The sequence below is a fragment of the Salvelinus sp. IW2-2015 genome, linkage group LG11, assembly GCF_002910315.2.
Source record: "Salvelinus sp. IW2-2015 linkage group LG11, ASM291031v2, whole genome shotgun sequence".
NCBI lineage: Eukaryota > Metazoa > Chordata > Actinopteri > Salmoniformes > Salmonidae > Salvelinus > Salvelinus sp. IW2-2015.
Genome location: NC_036851.1, coordinates 8,059,618 through 8,078,861, shown reverse-complemented (window position 1 = coordinate 8,078,861; position 19,244 = coordinate 8,059,618). Strand labels below are relative to the sequence as shown.

Here is a 19,244-nt window from a genome sequence, read left to right as displayed (position 1 = left end):
TTGTTGTGTGCGTGCGTGTGTGTGTGTGTGTGTGTGTGTGTGTGCGTGTGCCAGCATGTGTATACGTACCTTCTATCTGCTCGTTAAGCATCAGTTGATATGGAGGACAAACAGATGGACACACCCTGCATCTTGGTGGGGAAGGCAGAGACTTGGGCCTGGTGACATGCAGTGAAACGACCTTCTTAGGAGGCCAGGCCTGTTCAGAAAGAAGGTTATGCTCCTGTTAGGGACAACAGGCTTCTTATGCAACATTCATCCTCGGCTCTCTGGAAACCAAACCCTGGTTTCTGTAATACATAGGAGATCCGAAAGGAGCAGTCTGAAAGATCGTACCTGGCTAAGTTCATGGAAATTGTACTCTGACACCAGGGTCTCTTGAGTTGACTTATTCAAGTCAAAGTCTCCCTGAATGTTTTTGTTGGTTTTAGTGTTTAGTTGTGAAAATACTTAAAACACGTGTTATTATATATTCTTTTTTTTTTATCTCTATAGAAATCTCAGTGAGTATAATGTGTGTGGAGGAAAATCTTTGAATGTGTTTTTAAATGTCTATTTAAATAGGAGTCTTTGTTACATTATTTTAAAATCCTCTGTGAAAGATACCACAAGGTCAAAGGTTTACATTACCTTCGACTGTGATGCCATGGGGGAACACCCCCAGCCCTTTCCTGACCTAGAATTCTCCACCGCCAGACTTTGTTACTGCAAGCTTCTAAATAATGCAACTGACATTTTGGTCTTCTTCAATAATTCAGAGTGGTTTAAGAGATTAGTTTGTGATGACCTGTCATCCATCAGTAACGAGTAAACCTTATATAATGACTCTCAATCGGGTGATCTAATCTTCACAATGTRAACCCTAACAAGGAAATTACTGGGATATATATGATCCATAGGCAAATTGGGGACTTTTTTTGTCTGTCACTTTAAGTGATTTCACATTGCTGCTTTTTCAACTGATGTGTATTCTTTTTGAATGGTACTGATTTCTTTGAAGTCAGACTGAGGTTACTGCAGTCTCTAACTTATAAATCKCTGCAGCAGACTAAATGGGTTGGAGTCCAGCAAAAGCAGGTAATGACCCAAGAGATAAAGATTGATGACTGATTACAGAGTGGTGACTCCTGCTGCGCTGCAGTATGCTGTCCCTCAAGGTTAATGACCAGACCATGTGAGGAAACCCAAGTCCGACATCTGTTCTGCTTAAGACCAGGCACCAAAGGCTGAAATGAAATWTTTCTATCCATTTTCAGATTTKTTTGKWWWWYKGKYCMWTWAWWWTRRKWWTTTYMAWWARKTWAAAWTWAAAWKKKAAAAAAAWAWAATCATTTGTTTATCATACCACGGTCATCAACTTTTTTATGAATTTTAACACCTAAAATGGACATACATCAATAATTTCAAAGCTYACGACATTAAATTACARAAATGGAAAAGTGTTAAAAACTRGACGATRTTTAGTAACTTACTTGGAGAGATGGTGATTGGGTCTAAACAGGCATTTGRTATTTGGTAGTCTAAATTCAGTGTACTTGTTTTAACTGCCAACTCTTCACACACCCCAACTTATTTTTGTAAGCTTCAGAAGCACCTGCATTCACWAAAKTTTATGTGGTTATCTTTAGATATGTTCTCTAGACTTGCCCAGAGGAAAATGTTGGTACACTACATCACCAAAGGTTTGTGGACATCTGCTCGTCAAACATCTCATCCCAGAGGTGTTTGATGGGGTTGAGGTCAGGGCTCTGTGCAGGCCAGTCAAGTTCTTCAAACACTGATCTCAACAAACCGGGGCATGTGACAAGTAAAATTTGATTTGATTTGAGGGGAAGACCGGTTTGCCACGGTACCCAAGTCTGCGGTGCAGGTGGTGGCAAGGCCAGCCTTTACGTAGTAGCTGACCTGTTTTTTTTGTCTCTTGGACCGGAAAACCTAATAGAAGGGGCCGGTTAGGTTAGTAAGCACAAAAACAACTGAATGTTATGTGAACTATGCAAGGGACCTAAGCTAGCGGTGTGCTAGCTGAGGTAGGCCATGTGCACATTTCACCTAGGTTAGCAGTGGAACAGCMAGCCTTGCCGCATCTCATGGACCGGATCACTGCATGGTGGGACAGGTTCAGTTACTAGGCACTACGCAACTTAATGCTAGTTGAACTAAATACGAGAGYCAAGCTAGCAATATCTAGACAGTGGTTAGCCAGGTAGCATTCGCCGTGAGGGCTTGTAGCGTAGCTTAAGCTAGCCCGGGTCAATACTTGGTAAACCTTACAAAACTTGCAGGAGTTGTTTGAGAGCTGCCTGAGAGCTGCTTGTTTCCTATGGGGTACCGGGCCCATAATAACTCCTGAAGAAAAGTATTGCTAACCGTGTTATGCATGTGCTAGTCGATGCTTAGCCATGAGGCYTTTGTGTTAGCTACYCTGCTGAAAAAAACAGCAAACATCAGCATAGGCTGGTCAGCCATCCTAACCAGCTAGACCATGCTGGTTAGACCGGCACTGACCAACATGGACCAGCTTGAAATTTAGGCTAGTCTATGCTGTTTTTTTCAGCAGGGTAGCTAGGGTTCACCCAGTGGGCTAATATTCTCSCAATAGCTAGCATCGTGTTCGCCGAAGAAATAGCATTGCTTCTTAGGTCTTGATAGTCTCTTTTGACCATAGCACGCGAGGTGTAAACCAGTCAGTTTAGCCAACGAAACTAGTAAATGTTAGATGTACTAAATGAGAGAACAAGCTGGCAATTCCTCYGTAGGTGGAAGAGCCTGTAGCAGCTGGATTCTCAGCATCATTGAGCTGCCAGCCCAAAAGCAAGGGGGTACGAGTGCCTACCTCAGGCGGAGTAGCAGTGGCTATTATTAGTTGAACCGGGGGAGTCAAGTTGGGCCACAGTCAAGCCACTGTTACCCTTCCTTAGTCCCCAATTTGTGGAAAAAGACCTGTTAACCCAGTAGTACATGCTGTGAATTAGCCTTGACAGGTGTGTGCTAGCTTATTAGATGCCTCACGACTAATGGCTAGCTGAAGTGAGAACTGTATATAAACACTATAGCTGTGGTGGGCTAGTGTAGGTGTTAGCTAGCTAGCAACCAGCTTGTTGGCTACAGTTATTATAGCTAGCATAGTGCTAGCCGAAAAGAGAACCACGTGGGTATTCGTCTTCAGGTAGAACATCTCCCACGACCGTAATGCCGAGAGGCTAAACCCGTCAGTCTAGTCAACACAAACGAGTGAAAGTAGGTTGTACTACACAAGGGGCAATGGTACTGTCTGATTAGGTATGGAACTCGTTCCGAGTTAGCTAGCAATGCTTATGCTAATGTATGTGTTGGTAAGAACCAGGTAAAAACACAGGGAGAGGTGCATGCGTGTACCGATAGGACGCTTGGGGAGAGAGTAGCTCTATTTTGTACCGTCAAGACTGAGGTTATAAAGAAACCAGACATAGTTTAAATGAAGCCTTTAAAATCTAAATATCAATATATCACTAAGTAACCAGGAGAGAGTGAGCCAATCTGAATCCATTCCAAAGAGACCCTGAGACTCGAGCCCAACATGACATGGCTTCCCTTATAAGAAAAGACAAAGAACAACTTGGAGAAGCAAATAAGAGCAGCGAACAGCTCAAGGATATCCAGGAAAACATAGCTAAAATGCTCTCAAAGCCAAAATAAACAAACTGTTACAATCTGTTGTTAAAAAAGTTGATTTGCTCGAAAGGAAAGTAGAGTCTAYCGAGTCAGATATGCATATACARTACCGGCGAGTGGATGAGCAAGACAACAAAATTGGCCTTCTGGAAACAAAGGTGCAAACTGTAGAAGATGAACTGGATCAGCTAGAAAGACCGGGACAAAATAATTGTCCTTGGCATGGATGTGTCGCAGGAAGAACTGGAGTGATGCCATCGGATCGGCGTGAAGCAGAAGAACACTAAATACCCTTGCGTGGTAATCTTTAAACCATGGAACTATCAGACCAAAGTCAACATTCTGAGGGCACAGATCCAGGGCCAGTACATTCGATTTGTCCAGGAYCTATCTGCTAGACTGAGGAAAAAACTCCAGCCATTCAGTCCTATCAGACAGTCACTGGAGGAAAAAGTCTGAACTCCGATTCCCAGCAGTACTATGGGTATAAAAGGGAACACAGAAAATGGCGTTCACAAGCGCCGATGAAGCCATGAACCGGATGCAGGAAACCTTTCCATTTGAAAGAGAGCCCAGTGCCCTGAGGAGTGGCAGAAGCAGAAAAAATAGACAAGCACACCAGGCTACATACAGTGATACCCAAGACCAGCTGATCATAAGTTCAGACAATATTCCTTCCCCCAATACAATGTAGACTCTATTGTCSCCAAGTATCCGTTCTTCTCTAGGAAGTAACGATAGAATTAACCGATGTCAATGAGATACATGGACACTGAAAGGACAATGTAATAGAKTATAAGTAGCATGGACTGTAAGTCAATAATTGTCAATAATGGTTCTATAGATGTGAGGGTCTGTGGGCGAGAAGGTGTGAGTGGCTGTATGTGTGGGTATGTGTCTGTGCATATGAATGGGAGAGTGAGGGAGGGTGAATGACGACGTGTGTGGCATTCTCTCAACCAGCTTCATGAGGTATCAAATCAAATCMAATTTTATTTGTCACATACACATGGTTAGCAGATGTTAATGCGAGTGTAGCGAAATGCTTGTGCTTCTAGTTCCGACAATGCAGTAATATCCAACGAGTAATTTAACCTAACAATTTCACAACAATTACCTTATACACACAAGTGTAAAGGAATGAATAAGAATATGTACATAAAAATATATGAATGAGTGATGGTATAGAACGGCATAGGCAAGATGCAGTGGATGGTATAGAGTACAGTATRTACATATGAGATGAGTAATGTAGGGTATATAAACATATAAAGTGGCATTGTTTAAAGTGGCTAGTGATACATTACATCAAGATGTCACCTGGAATGCATTTAAATTAGCAGGTGTGCCTTGTTAAAAGTTAATTTGTGGAATTTCTTTCCTTCTTAATGCATTTGAGCCAATCACTTGTGTTCTTCAAGTGCAGTCGCAAAAAACATTAAGCGCTATGATGAAACTGTCTCTCATGAGGACCGCCACAGGAAAGACCCAGAGTTACCTCTGCAGCAGAGGATAAGTTCATTATATTTACCAGWCTCAGAAATTGCAGCCAAAATAAATGCTTCACAGAGTTCAACTAACAGMCACATCTCAACATCAACTGYTCAGAGGAGACTGCATGAATCAGGYCTTCGTGGTCGATTTGCTGCAAAGAAACCACTACTAAAAGGATACCAATAAGAAGAAGAKACTTGCTTGGGCCAAGAAACACAAACAATGGACATTAGACCAGTGGAAATCTATCCTTTGGTCTGATTAGTCCAAATTTGAGATTTTTGGTTCCAATCGCCATGTCTTTGTGAAATGCAGAGTAGGGGAACGGATGATCTCCGCATGTTTGGTTCCCAACGTGAAGCATGGAGGAGGAGGTGTGATGTTGTGGGGGTGCTTTGCTGATGACAGTCAGTGAGTTATTTAGAATTCATGGCACACTTAACTAGCATGGCTACCACAGTATTCTGCAGCGATACACAATCCCATCTGGTTTGAGCTTAGTGGCACTATAATTAGTTTTTCAACAGGACAATAACCCAAAACACACCACCAGGCTGTGTAAGGGCTATTTGACCAAGAATTAGAATGGAGTGCTGCATAAGATGACCTGGCCTCCACAAGGTAAGAAAAGTTATTCAAGAATTGATTACATTTTTATTTCCAAAAGTGCACTCAATAATTTACTGGATTCAACATTTTATGAAATAGTGATATCAGATCATTCTCTGATATCATGCTTAATTACACCAATAGAAAATATGTTTAGAGACAGAATTTGGGGAATGAACAGACCACATTTTTTGGAGCCAAATTTTATTAAATATATATACCAAATTGTTGTAATCTTTACCATTAAAAATGTAGACAGAGGACAGARAAAAGCTGACCCCGGTTAATTTGGGATACCTTTTGTCACACCCTGATCTGTTTCACCTTTCCTCATTATTGTCTCCACCCCYTCCAGGTGTCGCTTGTTTTCCCCAGTGTATTTATCCCTGTGTTTCCTGTCTCTCTGTGCCAGTTCGTCTTGTATGTTCCAAGTCAACCAGCGGTTTTCCCGTACGCCTGCCTTTGCTATTCTCCTTTTTCTAGTCCTCTCGGTTTTGACCCTTGTCTGTTCTGGACTCTGTACCCGCCTGTCTGACCATTCTGCCTGCCTTGACCTCGAGCCTGCCTGCCACTCTGTACCTTTTCCTCCACAAGGAAGAGAGGAGAGAATTACCAGAGTATGGGCGAATGGCTCCTTATAAGAAGGGAGGGGCTCACATCATTCACCACTCGACCCGTTTGTCACCGACAGGCATTGTGTGATTGGTTCTTCGTGCACTGATCCGCCTGGAGCTAATCCCCATAGTGAGATATTGAAACGWGTATTTGAAAGATAACTGATTAAACAAATACCCTTTCAACTGAGTATCCCAGCACAAATAGTGTTTGTGAATCATTACTCTGTCACACTTTTTCATTGGGAACATAATTATCTCCAGGTTTTTCATTCACACCTTATTTACCTTAATTCTGGTGTGCATCATATGAAGGCCAACCTGTCACTTCAGAGACCATACAATAAGAGATCACGTTCAAGGTCCTTTCTGAAATGACTATTGATCTTAACGTAGACCAACGTAAAGGCATTGCTCCATTGGACAGTTGGTGTGYCTTGCACAAATGTTGCATTCACTATCAAGCTATGTGATCACTTAGCCATCACGATGAGAATCTCTATTAGTGTGCTCAGTGTTTTGAGGTGACATCCGGTGGAATTTAATGTTTACCCTAAAGGCTCAATTTATGTATGTCACAGCTAAAGGTTTGTATAAAGGTATGAGCTTGCGGCTTCTGTCTTCAGTGGAACGTAGTACGTAGGGTGGTTGCATGAGGAAGTTAGCAAACAAGGGCTTATGGAGCCTGTGACAAGGAAGCTTGAGCCACTTCCTGGCAAGGTGACCTGGATAACGTAAGATAGAAATATACTGTGTAGAAACGACATGAACCAGTCATGAACCAGTCATGCAGTAATGCTTCAATGCCTCAGGATGTCACCCCAAACACTGTGAAACACAATAAGAGAGTTGTGTGATCACATAGATTGATCGTCAACCCAACATTTATTTAAAAAAACACACCAACTCATAGAGCTGACAAAGTCATTTAGAAAAGGGAATGTCAGGTTTATGAGTTGGTGTGTTTTGCATAAATGTTGGGTTGACGATCAATCTATGTGATCACACAACTCTCTTATTGTGTTTCACAGTGTTTGGGGTGACATCCTGAGGCATTGAAGCATTACTGCATGACTGGTTCATTTCAGTTTCAATAAATAGTACATAATACTGTGGAATATAAATGTCAAATTGATTTGACACTGAGGATGTCCATTTTTTTGTTGTTGAAAGGTACAATAAATTAAATATTCCCTAAACATAATCCAGTTACGAGAGCCCTTCATAATCCTTTCATAATTTCATGATCTGACTGATGGTCAAACATCAGGGATCAGCCCTACAACGGCCAGATTTAGAGGCTGGCTAAGGTCCACGCCACTCTGTCTGCCGCTGTATGAGTTTCCGGGTTGGTATTTCAGGAGATAAATAWCTGAACATCCCTTACATGAGACAGCCAGCTGTTTACTAGCTCTGTAACCTTTCTATAAGGTCAGCCCGTGTACAGAATTTACCTAGCCTGGGTACAGAATATAATAAAATATACCGTAATATTACTTTATTAGTCCATGTCCACAGAGATGTAAATTCACAAAGATGTGTGAAAGTGCCTTCCACAAACATGAAGGTGTCTATAAAACTTAACCTATTGGTTTTAGTGCTTTGCATAAAATGAGACCAGCGAAAATGAAACTTCAGCCATGCATAATTCAAGGATTTCGAGAGGCAACAAAGGTTCGATTCACTTCCCTTTTTTCCAGTTACCGTATATGCATTGAAAAGCAGAAGAGTGGGTGTATCCGGGGCACACAGGGTGAATGGTGCAGCACGTACTCACTCAGAGGAAGCTATTGAGAGGCTTTTACACACCATCCCCAGTGTTCACAGAGAATGTGGATACGACAGTGAGTCAGCAGCCACACTCAATATGCAGGTCAAGACCATGCCATTTAAATCCCCAGTGATAAGAGAAACAACATAATAGTATGTGCACATTGTTCAGTCTGTGTGCAAGCGCTTTGTGAAAACTGATGATGAYGCTGCAGTTGTGAAGCTAAAAAAGGGGTTCTGAACACATTTGATTGATTGATTGATTGATTGGATTGATTGAGGCCTGCATTTTTTGCTTGTATGTGTAGCCTGCTGATTTTGTGAGTGCTATGGTGTGTAAGAAATTAAAAGATGACTGGTATGTGTGCAATATACAGTAAGCTACAAAATGTGGGCAAGCCTGTACTGTAAATCAACATTGTAGCTGGTTTTTGACTATACTGATTAGACTGCATTGCATTACATGGTGCACTGAGAATTCAACAGAACCCCTTTTTGTATTAGTTAGTGTTCTGCCAGCTTAATCTAAATTCTGGCCATATAACTACAGTATGGCTCGCTAACCTTGACTGGAGCAAATGGATTACCAGGCTGGTAATTGAAAATGAAAATCACAGCCACAATATTAACAGTCACAATTCATTTCAGATCAAATTAAGTATGAAGTAATCATCTCCACATCTCACATTCATCTCAGGTCTCAATTATAAACTGTAGTCAGTTTCATGATTCATGTGATACCTTTGTAATGGAAAAGGATTACATTTCAAATCATGCAGCTTTGAATGAGGAGTGCAGCATMTCTTTTCAATGGACTCTAGCAGTGTATGCCACTACAGACAAGTTTATCGATACAGTGCATTCGGAAAGTATTAAGACCCCTTGACTTTTTCCTCATTGTTATATTACAGCCTTATTCTAAAATGGATTAAATAAAAATCATTCCTCATCAATTTATACACAATACCCCATAATGGCAAAGCGAAAACAGTTTAGATTTTTTTTKCAAATTTATTACAAATAAAAAACAGAAATACCTTATTTACACAAGTTTTCAGACCCTTTGCTAAGAGACTCAAAATTGAGCTCAGGTGCATCCTGTTTCCATTGATCATCCTTGAGATGTTTCTACAACTTGATTGGAGTCCACCTGTGGTAAATTCAATTGATTAGACATGATTTGGAAAGGCACACACATGTCTATATAAGGTCCCACAGTTGACAGTGCATGTCAGAGCAAAAACCAAGCCATGAGGTCGAAGGAATTGTCCGTAGAACTCCGAGACAGAATTGTGTCGAGGCACAGATCTGGGGAAGGGTACTAAACATTTCTGCAGCATTGAAGGTCCCCAAGAACACAGTGGCCTCCATCATTCTTAAGTAGAAGAAGTTTGTAACCACCAAGACTCTTCCTAGAGTTGGCCGCTCTGCCAAATTGAGCAATCGGGGGAGAAGGGCCTTGGTCAGGGAGGTGACCAAGAACCTGATGGTCACTCTGACAGAGCTCCAGAGCTCCTCTGTGGAGAAGGGAGAACCTTCCAAAAGGACAACCATCTCTGCAGCACTCCACCAATCAGGACTTTATGGTAGAGTGGCCAGATGGAAGCCACTCTTCATTAAAAGGCACATGACAGCCCGCTTGGAGTTTACCAAAAGGGAACTGAAGGACTCTCAGACCATGAGAAACAATATTCTCTGGTCTGATGAAACCAAGATTGAACTCTTTGGCCTGCATGCSAAGCGTCACATCTGGAGGAAACCTGACACCATTCCTACGGTGAAGCATGGTGGTGGCAGCCTCATGCTGTGGGGATGATGTTCAGCGGCAGGGACTGGGAGACTAGTCAGGATTGAGGGCAAGATGAACTGAGCGAAGTACAGACCGATCACTTGATGAAAACCTGCTCCAGAGCGCTCAGGACTTCAGACTTGGGAAAAGGTTCACCTTCCAACAGGACAAAGACCCTAAGCACACAGCCAAGACAACACAGGAGTGCCTTCAGGACAAGTCTCTGAATGTCCTTGAGTGGCCCAGCCAGAGCCCGGATTTGAACCCAATCGATCATCTCTGGAGAGACCTTAAAATAGCTGTGCAGCGATGCTCCCCATCCAACCTGACAGAGCTTGAGAGGATCTGCAGAGAAGAATGGGAGAAACTCCCTAAATACAGGTGTGCCAAGCTCGTAGCGACTTACATCAGAAGACTCGAGGGTGTAATCGCTGCCAAAGGTGCTTCAACAAAGTACTGAGTAAAGGGTCTGAATACTTGTGTAAATGTGATATTTCAGTTAATACATTTGCAAAAATGTCTAAAAAACTGTTTTGCTTTGTCATTATGAGGGTATTGTGTGTAGATTTGAGGAGGAAAAAAATATTTTATMATTTTTAAAATAAGGCTGTAAMGTAACAAAATGTGGAAAAAGTCAAGGGGTCTGAATAATTTCTGAATGCACTGTATTGCCATCCAATACTTTCTTTGGAAATATATAGTAGTCACAATAATTATCATTGAATAGCTCTTGGCTTTCAGAGAATATAGGTCACTTTAGGATGGTGTAAAGACTTACTTGACTTAACCTTGGCGCCTATAAGAAGCATTGGCCGTTGACAAATGTTCTCCATCTCTCTCAGTTAGGGGCAAGTTTTTTCCAGGTCACAGGTCACGGTTGAGGCCGTTGTCAGACATTTCTGCCTAGAAGTCTCTCTTCCTCTTGGTGTGGAATTYCCTCAGTTGCACTCAGACCTGGTTGCACAGCATTGCGTGGGAACATGCAAAATTGCCCTGAGGACAGGTTGGGACATGTTGCATCATCTCATCATAAAGACCGTACCCAAAATGAGCATATTCAATGAAAAATACCTGTTTTTCGTTTCTTCAGCCCTAACGGTTTAGGCTTAGYCTATATGGAAGGCCTAATTCATTATGTCCTGAAGTGAAAGTCCAAATGCCACACGAAAGTAGTCACTCAGTTTCCCTGCAGTCATTAAACTCTTATCAGTAGACTAAAGTGTAACCACTTTAGGTCCAAAGATTCAGGTCCAAAGATTCAGATGGAATCCTTTATTGCTTTGACAGCAATACAACTCTAATCAGGGTTTACTTGTATTTCCCCATATTGCAATTGCAGTAAAAAGTATGGCCAATCAAAAAACAACAGAAAATACCCTTAGGGTGAGGCTTCTGCTTTTGTTTCTGGTTGCATATGCCACTAAACCATCATTATGATACAGGCCTTATCAATGTTATTTTCTTCATGGAGTAGCCTATTTATAGCCTTATTTTCATTCAGGTTAACTAAAACCCAACTCCGTAATTTCCCCTCTTAGACCAGCAGGACAACATCAAAACCGTAAACAAGCCCTAGGATGGGCCTACTAAAGAAAATGGATTAACATGTAAACTAGTRGGCTGTTGTGGTGACCATATTACCACCACACCAGCGGTCGTGACCACAGTAAAATTGTACTTGAACAAAGAGGTTCAAGAACAGGTTGAGCGGTAAACATGGTCATTGTGGATGTTGTGTCAAAGCCTCACAACAAAATGGACAGCTCATTCTAAGGTGATGATTAATTCAAGACACCCACATGCATATTAGAGCTTCTGCATAGGCATATACTGTGTTTGAGACCAAGCCTGAAAAAAAAMCTGAATTMAAAATAATGATTGTGCCGTCATACAATGCATAGCCTCCCACATATTACACATGGCAGAAAAACATTTTWAAAATACTGATTTTAGATATCTTGGTACATAATTGGTTTTGCCTAAATTAAACAAATTCRGAGTTAGTCTACAAGTACAGTGTATTTGATTTTGAATAGCCTAGTTATAGGGCATTTTTTTATAATTAGTAGGTTGACATTAGCCTACCTTTTAGATACAGAATATCTCCTCCCCTSTCKCCTTCATTCCTTTTTCCAGCATGCAGAGAGAGGGGCTGTCAACAGTTTAATGAAATATGTTTTGTTGTGGAAACATGTTACTATCAATGTCCTCGAACAGACTTCACTTGGTTTCCCAAATTAAGCACTGGGTAGCTGCAGGGACAGGGTTGGAGAGCCCATGGCATACAGAGTTTGGGCCAAAAAAATCACCTGTCACGCTGCGAAATAAAGGAGTAACCTACCCAACATGAGTGAAAAAACGAACAGGCAGGAAAGTGGCTGTCACGACTTCCTCCGAAGTCGGTCCCTCTCCTTGTTCGGGCGACGTTCGGCGGTCGACGTCACCGGTCTTCTAGCCATCACCGATCCACCTTTCATTTTCCATTTGTTTTGTCTTGTCTTCCCACACACCTGGTTTCAATCCCATCAATTGCATGTTGTGTATTTAACCCTCTGTTCCCCCCATGCCCTTGTCCGGTATTGTTTATTGTATGTGCTTGTGCACGTTATGTCTGGTGTGCGTCGGGTTGTGTACCCATTTATGATTGTTCTGTTTTCCGGTGGTTTTTATTATTAAAATGCGCTGTTGGAAACAGTTTTTGCTCTCCTGTGTCAGACTTCTCTGCCGCCAGTACGCACCCTTTACAGAATACCGGACCAAACTTATGGATTCAGCAGAAGCAGGTACCCCGGGTATAGGGGTGGAGGAGCGCGTCCGGGAGCACACAGCAATGCTCCACCATCTTGGCACCGCCATGGACTGCGTTGTCCAGACAATGGACCGGTGGGAGAGACAGGGAGTTCTTCCAGCGCCTCCACCAGCACAACCGGGGTCTCCACTACGCGCCCCTCCTTCTCCTGGTCCCAGTGGGATTCGTCTCTCCCTTCCCCAGGATTACAATGGGACGGCTGCTAACTGCCAGGGGTTCCTCTTACAGCTGGACTTATACCTGGCAACCGTCCACCTGGCTCCTTTGGGCCGTTAGAGGGTGTCCGCCCTCGTCTCGTGCATCATCGGGAAAGCCCTGGAGAGGGCCAACGCCATGTGGAGAGAGGGAGATGCGGCGTTGGACCAGTTTGAGGAGTTCGGCGGGTGAACGCCTGTTTCATCTGAGGCTAGGTACGAGGAGCGCCCAGGAGTTTCGGACCCTGGCTGCCGGCGCGGGATGGAACGACAGGGCCCTGATCGACCATTATCGCTGCAGTTTGCGCGAGGACGTCCGTCGGAACGTGGCCTGCAGAGACACCACCCTCACGTTCAACCAGCTGGTGGACCTGTCCATCCGGCTGGGTAACCTGCTGGCTGCCCGCGGACGTTCAGATCGGGGTCTGTTGGTTCCATCCCCCCGCACCCCCTCTCCGATACCCATGGAGCTGGGAGGGGCGGTGCACAGGGAGACCGGAGGGGGTTCCAGCTCGTGCACCATCTGTGGCCGCAGAGGTCACACTGCTGGTCGGTGCCGGGTTGGTTCCTCTGGGCATCGAGGCAGCAGGCAGGACGCTCTGGCGTCACCCCAGGTGAGCCGGCACCATTCTCACCCAGAGCCCTCTGTCGCACATATGTTTGTATGTCACTTTTTCTGAGTTTCCCCACATTCCCAGCATAAGGCGCTCGTCGATTCAGGCACAGCTGTGAATTTTATAGATAGATCGTTCGCCCATAGTTTAGGGAACCCCATTGTTCCCGTGGCTGTGCCTTTCCCCGTTCACGCCATAGACAGTCGACCATTAGGGTCAGGGTTGATCAGGGAGGTCACCGCTCCTCTGGGCATGGTCACAAGGAGAGAATTAGTCTCTTCCTTATTGACTCTCCTGCGTTTCCCGTGGTGCTAGGCCTACCCTGGTTAGTTTGTCATGACCCCACTGTTTCTTGGCCACAGAGGGCTCTCACGGGGTGGTCGCGAGAGTGCTCGGGGAGGTGTTAAGGGGTTTCTCTTCCGTTGGAGAGTCCAGACCAGGTCTCCACCATGCGCATTCCCTTTGAATATGCCAATTTGGCTCTCGCCATCTCCAAAAAGAAGGCGACTCAATTACCACCCCATCGACGGGGCGATTGCATGATAAATCTCCTGGTAGACGCTGCACTTCAAAGGAGTCACGTGTATCCCCTCTCACAGGCGGAGATGGAGGCTATGGAAACATATGTGTCCGAATCCCTGCGTCAGGGGTACATTCAGTCATCCACTTCACCCGCCTCCTCAAGTTTCTTTTTTGTGAAGAAGAAGGAGGGAGGTCTGCGCCCGTGTATTGACTATCGGGGTCTGAACCAGATCACGGTGAGGTATAGTTACCCGCTACCGCTCATAGCCACAGCGATTGAGTCAATGCACGGGGCGCGCTTCTTCACCAAACTAGATCTCAGGAGCGCTTACAACCTGGTGCATATCCGGGAGGGAGACGAGTGGAAGACGGCTTTCAGTACCACCTCAGGGCACTATGAGTACCTCGTTATGCCGTATGAGTTGGTGAATGCGCCATCAGTCTTCCAGGCCTTTGTAGATGAGATTTTCAGGGACCTGCACAGGCAGGGTGTAGTGGTGTATATTGATGTCATTCTGATATACTCCGCTACACGCGCCGAGCATGTGTCCCTGGTGCGCAGGGTGTTTGGTCGCCTGTTGGAGCATGATTTGTACATCAAGGCTGAGAAGTGCCTGTTCTTCCAGCAGTCTGTCTCCTTCCTACGGTACCGCATTTCCACCTCAGGGGTGGAGAGTGACCTCATTTCAGCCATGCGTAATTGGCCGACTCCCACCACGGTAAAGGAGGTGCAGCAGTTTTTAGGGTTTGCCAACTGCTACCGGAGGTTCATCCGGGGTCTTGGTCAGGTAGCGGCTCCCATTACCTCACTGCTGAAGGGGGGCCCGGTGTGTTTGCAGTGGTCGGCTGAGGCGGACGGGGCTTTTGGTCACCTGAGGGCTCTGTTAACCTCGGCTCACGTGCTGGCCCATCCGGATCCCTCTTTAGCGTTCATAGTGGAGTTGGATGCGTCCGAGGCTGGGATAGGAGCTGTGCTCTCTCAGCGCTCAGGTACACCACTGAAGCTCCTTCCCTGTGCCTTCTTCTCAAAGAAGCTCATCCCGGCGGAGCGAAACTATGATGTGGGGGACTGGGAGCTGTTGGCTGTCGTCAAGGCTTTGAAGGCGTGGAGACATTGGCTTGAGGGGGCTAAACCCCTTTCCTCATCTGGACTAACCACCGCAATCTGGAGTACATCCGAGCAGTGAGGAGATTGAACCCTCGCCAGGCAAGGTGGGCCATGTTTTTCACCCGTTTTGTGTTTACCCTTTCCTACAGACCAGGCTCCCAGAACGTGAAGGCAGACGCATTGTCCCGGCTGTATGACACAGAGGGGCGGCCCATGGATCCAACTCCCATACTCCCCGCCTCCTGCCTGGTGGCGCCGGTAGTGTGGGAGCTGGTTGCTGACATTGAGCAGGCGTTACGTGCAGAGCCCTCTCCCGTCCAGTGTCCCGCTGGGCGTCTGTACGTCCCGTCTGCTGTTCATGACCAGTTGATCTATTGGACCCACACGTCACCCTCCTCTGGTCATCCTGGGATCGGTCGGACAGTGCGCTGTTTGAGCAGGAGGTACTGGTGGCCTACCTTGGCTAAGGACGTGAGGGTTTATGTTTCATCCTGCTCATTGTGCGCCCAGTGTATGGCTCCTAGGCACCTGCCCAGAGGGAAGCTACACCCCTTACCCGTTCCACAACGGCCTTGGTCGCACCTGTCGGTGGATTTTCTAACCGATCTCCCCCTCACAGGGTAACACGGCGATCCTGGTCGTTGTGGATCGGTTCTCGAAGTCCTGTCATCTCCTCCCTCTGCCCGGTCTCCCTACGGCCCTACAGACAGCGGAGGCCTTGTTTACGCATGTCTTCCGGCACTATGGGGTGCCTGAGGATATAGGGTCTGATCGAGGTCCCCAATTTAGGTCTAGAGTCTGGAAGGCATTCATGCAACGTCTGGGGGTCTCGATGAGCCTTACTTCAGGGTTTCACCCCGAGAGTAATGGGCAGGTGGAGAGAGTAAACCAGGATGTGGGCAGGGTTCTGCGGTCCTATTGCCAGGACCGGCCGGGGGAGTGGGCGGCGTTCGTGCCCTGGGCCGAGATGGCACAGAACTCGCTTCGCCACTCCTCCTTTAACCTCTCTCCCTTCCAGTGCGTAGTGGGGTACCAGCCGGTTCTGGCACCTTGGCATCAGAGTCAGACCGAGGCTCCTGCAGTGGACGACTGGTTCAGGCGCGCAGAGGAGACATGGGAAGCTGTCCGTATTCACCTTCAGCGAGCCGTGCTGCGTCAAAAGGAGAACACAGACCACCACCGCAGTGAGGCCCCGGTGCTCTCGACCCGAAGCCTGCCCTGCCGGAAGCTGGGTCCGTGGTTTGTGGAGCCATTTAAAGTCCTGAGGAGAGTGAACGAGGTTTGTTATAGGTTACAGCTTCTCCCTGATTACCGTATTAACCCCTCATTCCATGTGTCTCTTCTCAGGCCGGTGGTGGCTGGCCCGCTCCAGGAGTCTGAGGTGCGGGAGGTTCCTCCGCCCCCTCTGGACATCGAGGGGGCCCCGGCGTACTCCATTCGCTCCATACTGGATTCGAGGCGTTGGATGAGGGGCCTGTTGGACCCTTTAATGCTGTTGGACCCTTTAATGCTGCAGGAGTTCCACCGTCTTCGTCCGGATCGCCCTGCGCCTCGCACTCCGGGTCGTCCCCGAGGCCGGTGTCGACGCACTGCTGGAGCCGCGCGTCAAGGGGGGTACTGTCACGACTTCCGTAGTCGGTCCCTCTCCTTGTTCGGGCGACGTTCGGCGGTCGACGTCACCGGTCTTCTAGACATCACCGATCCACCTTTCATGTTCCATTTGTTTTGTCTTGTCTTCCCACACACCTGGTTTCAATCCCATCAATTGCATGTTGTGTATTTAACCCTCTGTTCCCCCCATGTCCTTGTCCGGTATTGTTAACTGTAAGTGCTTGTGCACGTTATGTCTGGTGTGCGTCGGGTTGTATACCCATTCATTGATTGTTCTGTTTTCCGGTGGTTTTTATTATTAAACTGCGCCGTTGGAAACACAGTTTTTGCTCTCCTGCGTCTGACTTCTCTGCCGCCAGTACGCACCCTTTACAGTGGCCTCCATTCACTATTCGAGTACATATGGATGATGTCTTTTTTCTCCTGCCCCCGTTCCTGCCCATTTCATAATGGGCCATTCTAAATCTAAACAAATGTTACATATTGGTAAAGACAAGATTCAATTGAGAATAGTCTGATGGGTGAAAATATGATCACTTGATGAAAGAACAGCATGTGCAGCCTGAGGCAAAGAACAGAGCGCAAACTTTTTTTGCAACTTTCTCAAATCATCACCTCTAGTCACATCTGGCCACATCTAGTCACATATGTATTTTTATTTCTAAGGCATTCTACGGTTTGAATCAATCACAACTAAAGTTGTCAAATAGATTCAGTTGTTTCAAATSATCCCTTTTACGTTCAACATAGCCACTTCATATGCACGCTCTTGCTCTGCAAAAGGAACAAATATAGATTTTATTCMGCTAAGTTCAATTATATTCTTCTTACTATAAAATCATATAATATAATGGCATGGGACTTGTAAGCATATCTTGTCTGCTAAACAAACAATCCTACAGCCTATAGCATGGTGCATATTCAGATAACTTATCATAGGCCAACACATATTCTGTTCTTYTGAAATACATTTAATTCATATCATAATGTTTCTTTAGACCTGCCTAAAATAAATAATGGTGTTATTGTGATGGTGATTTCGTCTACTTTTTTGTTTTAATGTAGATATTCCAAAGGCGTGCATCAGCGTCTTGTATGTGTGGAGGCCTGGAGATGCCAAAAGTGTTTACGTTAATTAACGGTCAATTACCATGAGACTGTCAGTCTTTTGCATGACAATAACCAGATGACAAAATTTCACGACCGTCACAGCCCTAGTGGCAAGACCCCCAAAACACAACCATGTTTTTCCATATCCTTAAGGTCTCCCATATATGAAATGGATGATTGTGTAAAAATAGTTCACTGCAAAAGTGGTTAAATTGATAGATATGGTGACACCCACTTAACTCAAAGAGTGCAGAATAATGAATGCCTGCCTAGGGGGCACATAAGCTCATGATACCCAATATGGAAAACTCTGTTATTGCTMAAATGTGGAATACAAGTAGTCAATTGTCTGCCCTACATACTGAAACATCCTAATGCTGTTWATCTTAAATCAGTTGGGAAATATAGACCTGTAAACACACAGATACAATAGACAGAAGAATCAACTATTAAAAATGGAACTATTTGGTAGCTTTTCAATAAACAACTTCCCAATTCAAATTTGCTCTCATTCAGGGCCTGACAAAAATACATACAGTAACAGATATTTTTGGATACTGTGGCTATTGTAATCCGTTCTAAGGAAAACACCACCTAAACTCAAAAAGTGCAGAATAATGCTTGGCTGGATGGGGGGTGGGCGACTTAAGTAACTCATGTAACCCAAAATTGCAAGTTCTGATATTGCTGACATTTGGAATACAAGTAGTCAGTTGTCTGCCCTGCACACACAAACAAACAGCATTAGGATATCTTGCATCTTGGAAATGTAGACTTTAAACATACAGATACAATATGCGGAAATATCAACTATGAATATGTAAGATAAATGTMAAATGTACTTTTTGGTAGCTGTTCAAATAGACAACTTTAGACAAAAGTCGATAGACAACAATAGACAAAAGTCGAATTTGCTCTCATTCAGTGCTGTATGGTCCTGCCTGACAAAAATGCATACAGCATTTTTATTTWATTTTTTATGTTATGGCTATTGTTATTGGCTCTAAGGAAAACCAGTGGGCTCAGAYGTCTAAATTACATTTTTGGGGGTCCAAGGTTCCTTAAAGGATTTTATCTTTAGCCCCTAGTCTTGCAATTAAGTCAAAGGGGCCATCACAGTTTATCTTTATATTTTGGCTCAAATCCAATATGGCATCCAATCAACTATGGGTGCCATAACAACATTTAATGGAGGTTAAATCACCTGTAAATATACATTTTGYAAATGAGGCATTTTTTCAGAATTGTGTTCAACACACTAGCCTTTAAWCACTGTTGGTGTGAATACATTTTATTCTGAATCCAATAGGGCCAACATGATTACACTCAAACAGCCTGCATATAMG

The 19,244-nt window shown here is 44.9% G+C and overlaps 1 long non-coding RNA gene across 1 annotated transcript in view; it reads right to left on the bottom strand.

The window, feature by feature from the left end:
• Nucleotides 1–10,907, bottom strand: part of LOC139028359 (uncharacterized) — a 52,015-nt gene extending 41,108 nt beyond the window's left edge. The window contains exons 1-2 of the long non-coding RNA XR_011480546.1: nucleotides 10,709–10,907; nucleotides 70–199 (exon numbers count right to left, since the gene is read on the bottom strand). This is a non-coding gene — a long non-coding RNA (uncharacterized lncRNA). The remainder of the gene's footprint in view (nucleotides 1–69; nucleotides 200–10,708) is intronic.
• Nucleotides 10,908–19,244: the final 8,337 nt, after the last annotated feature.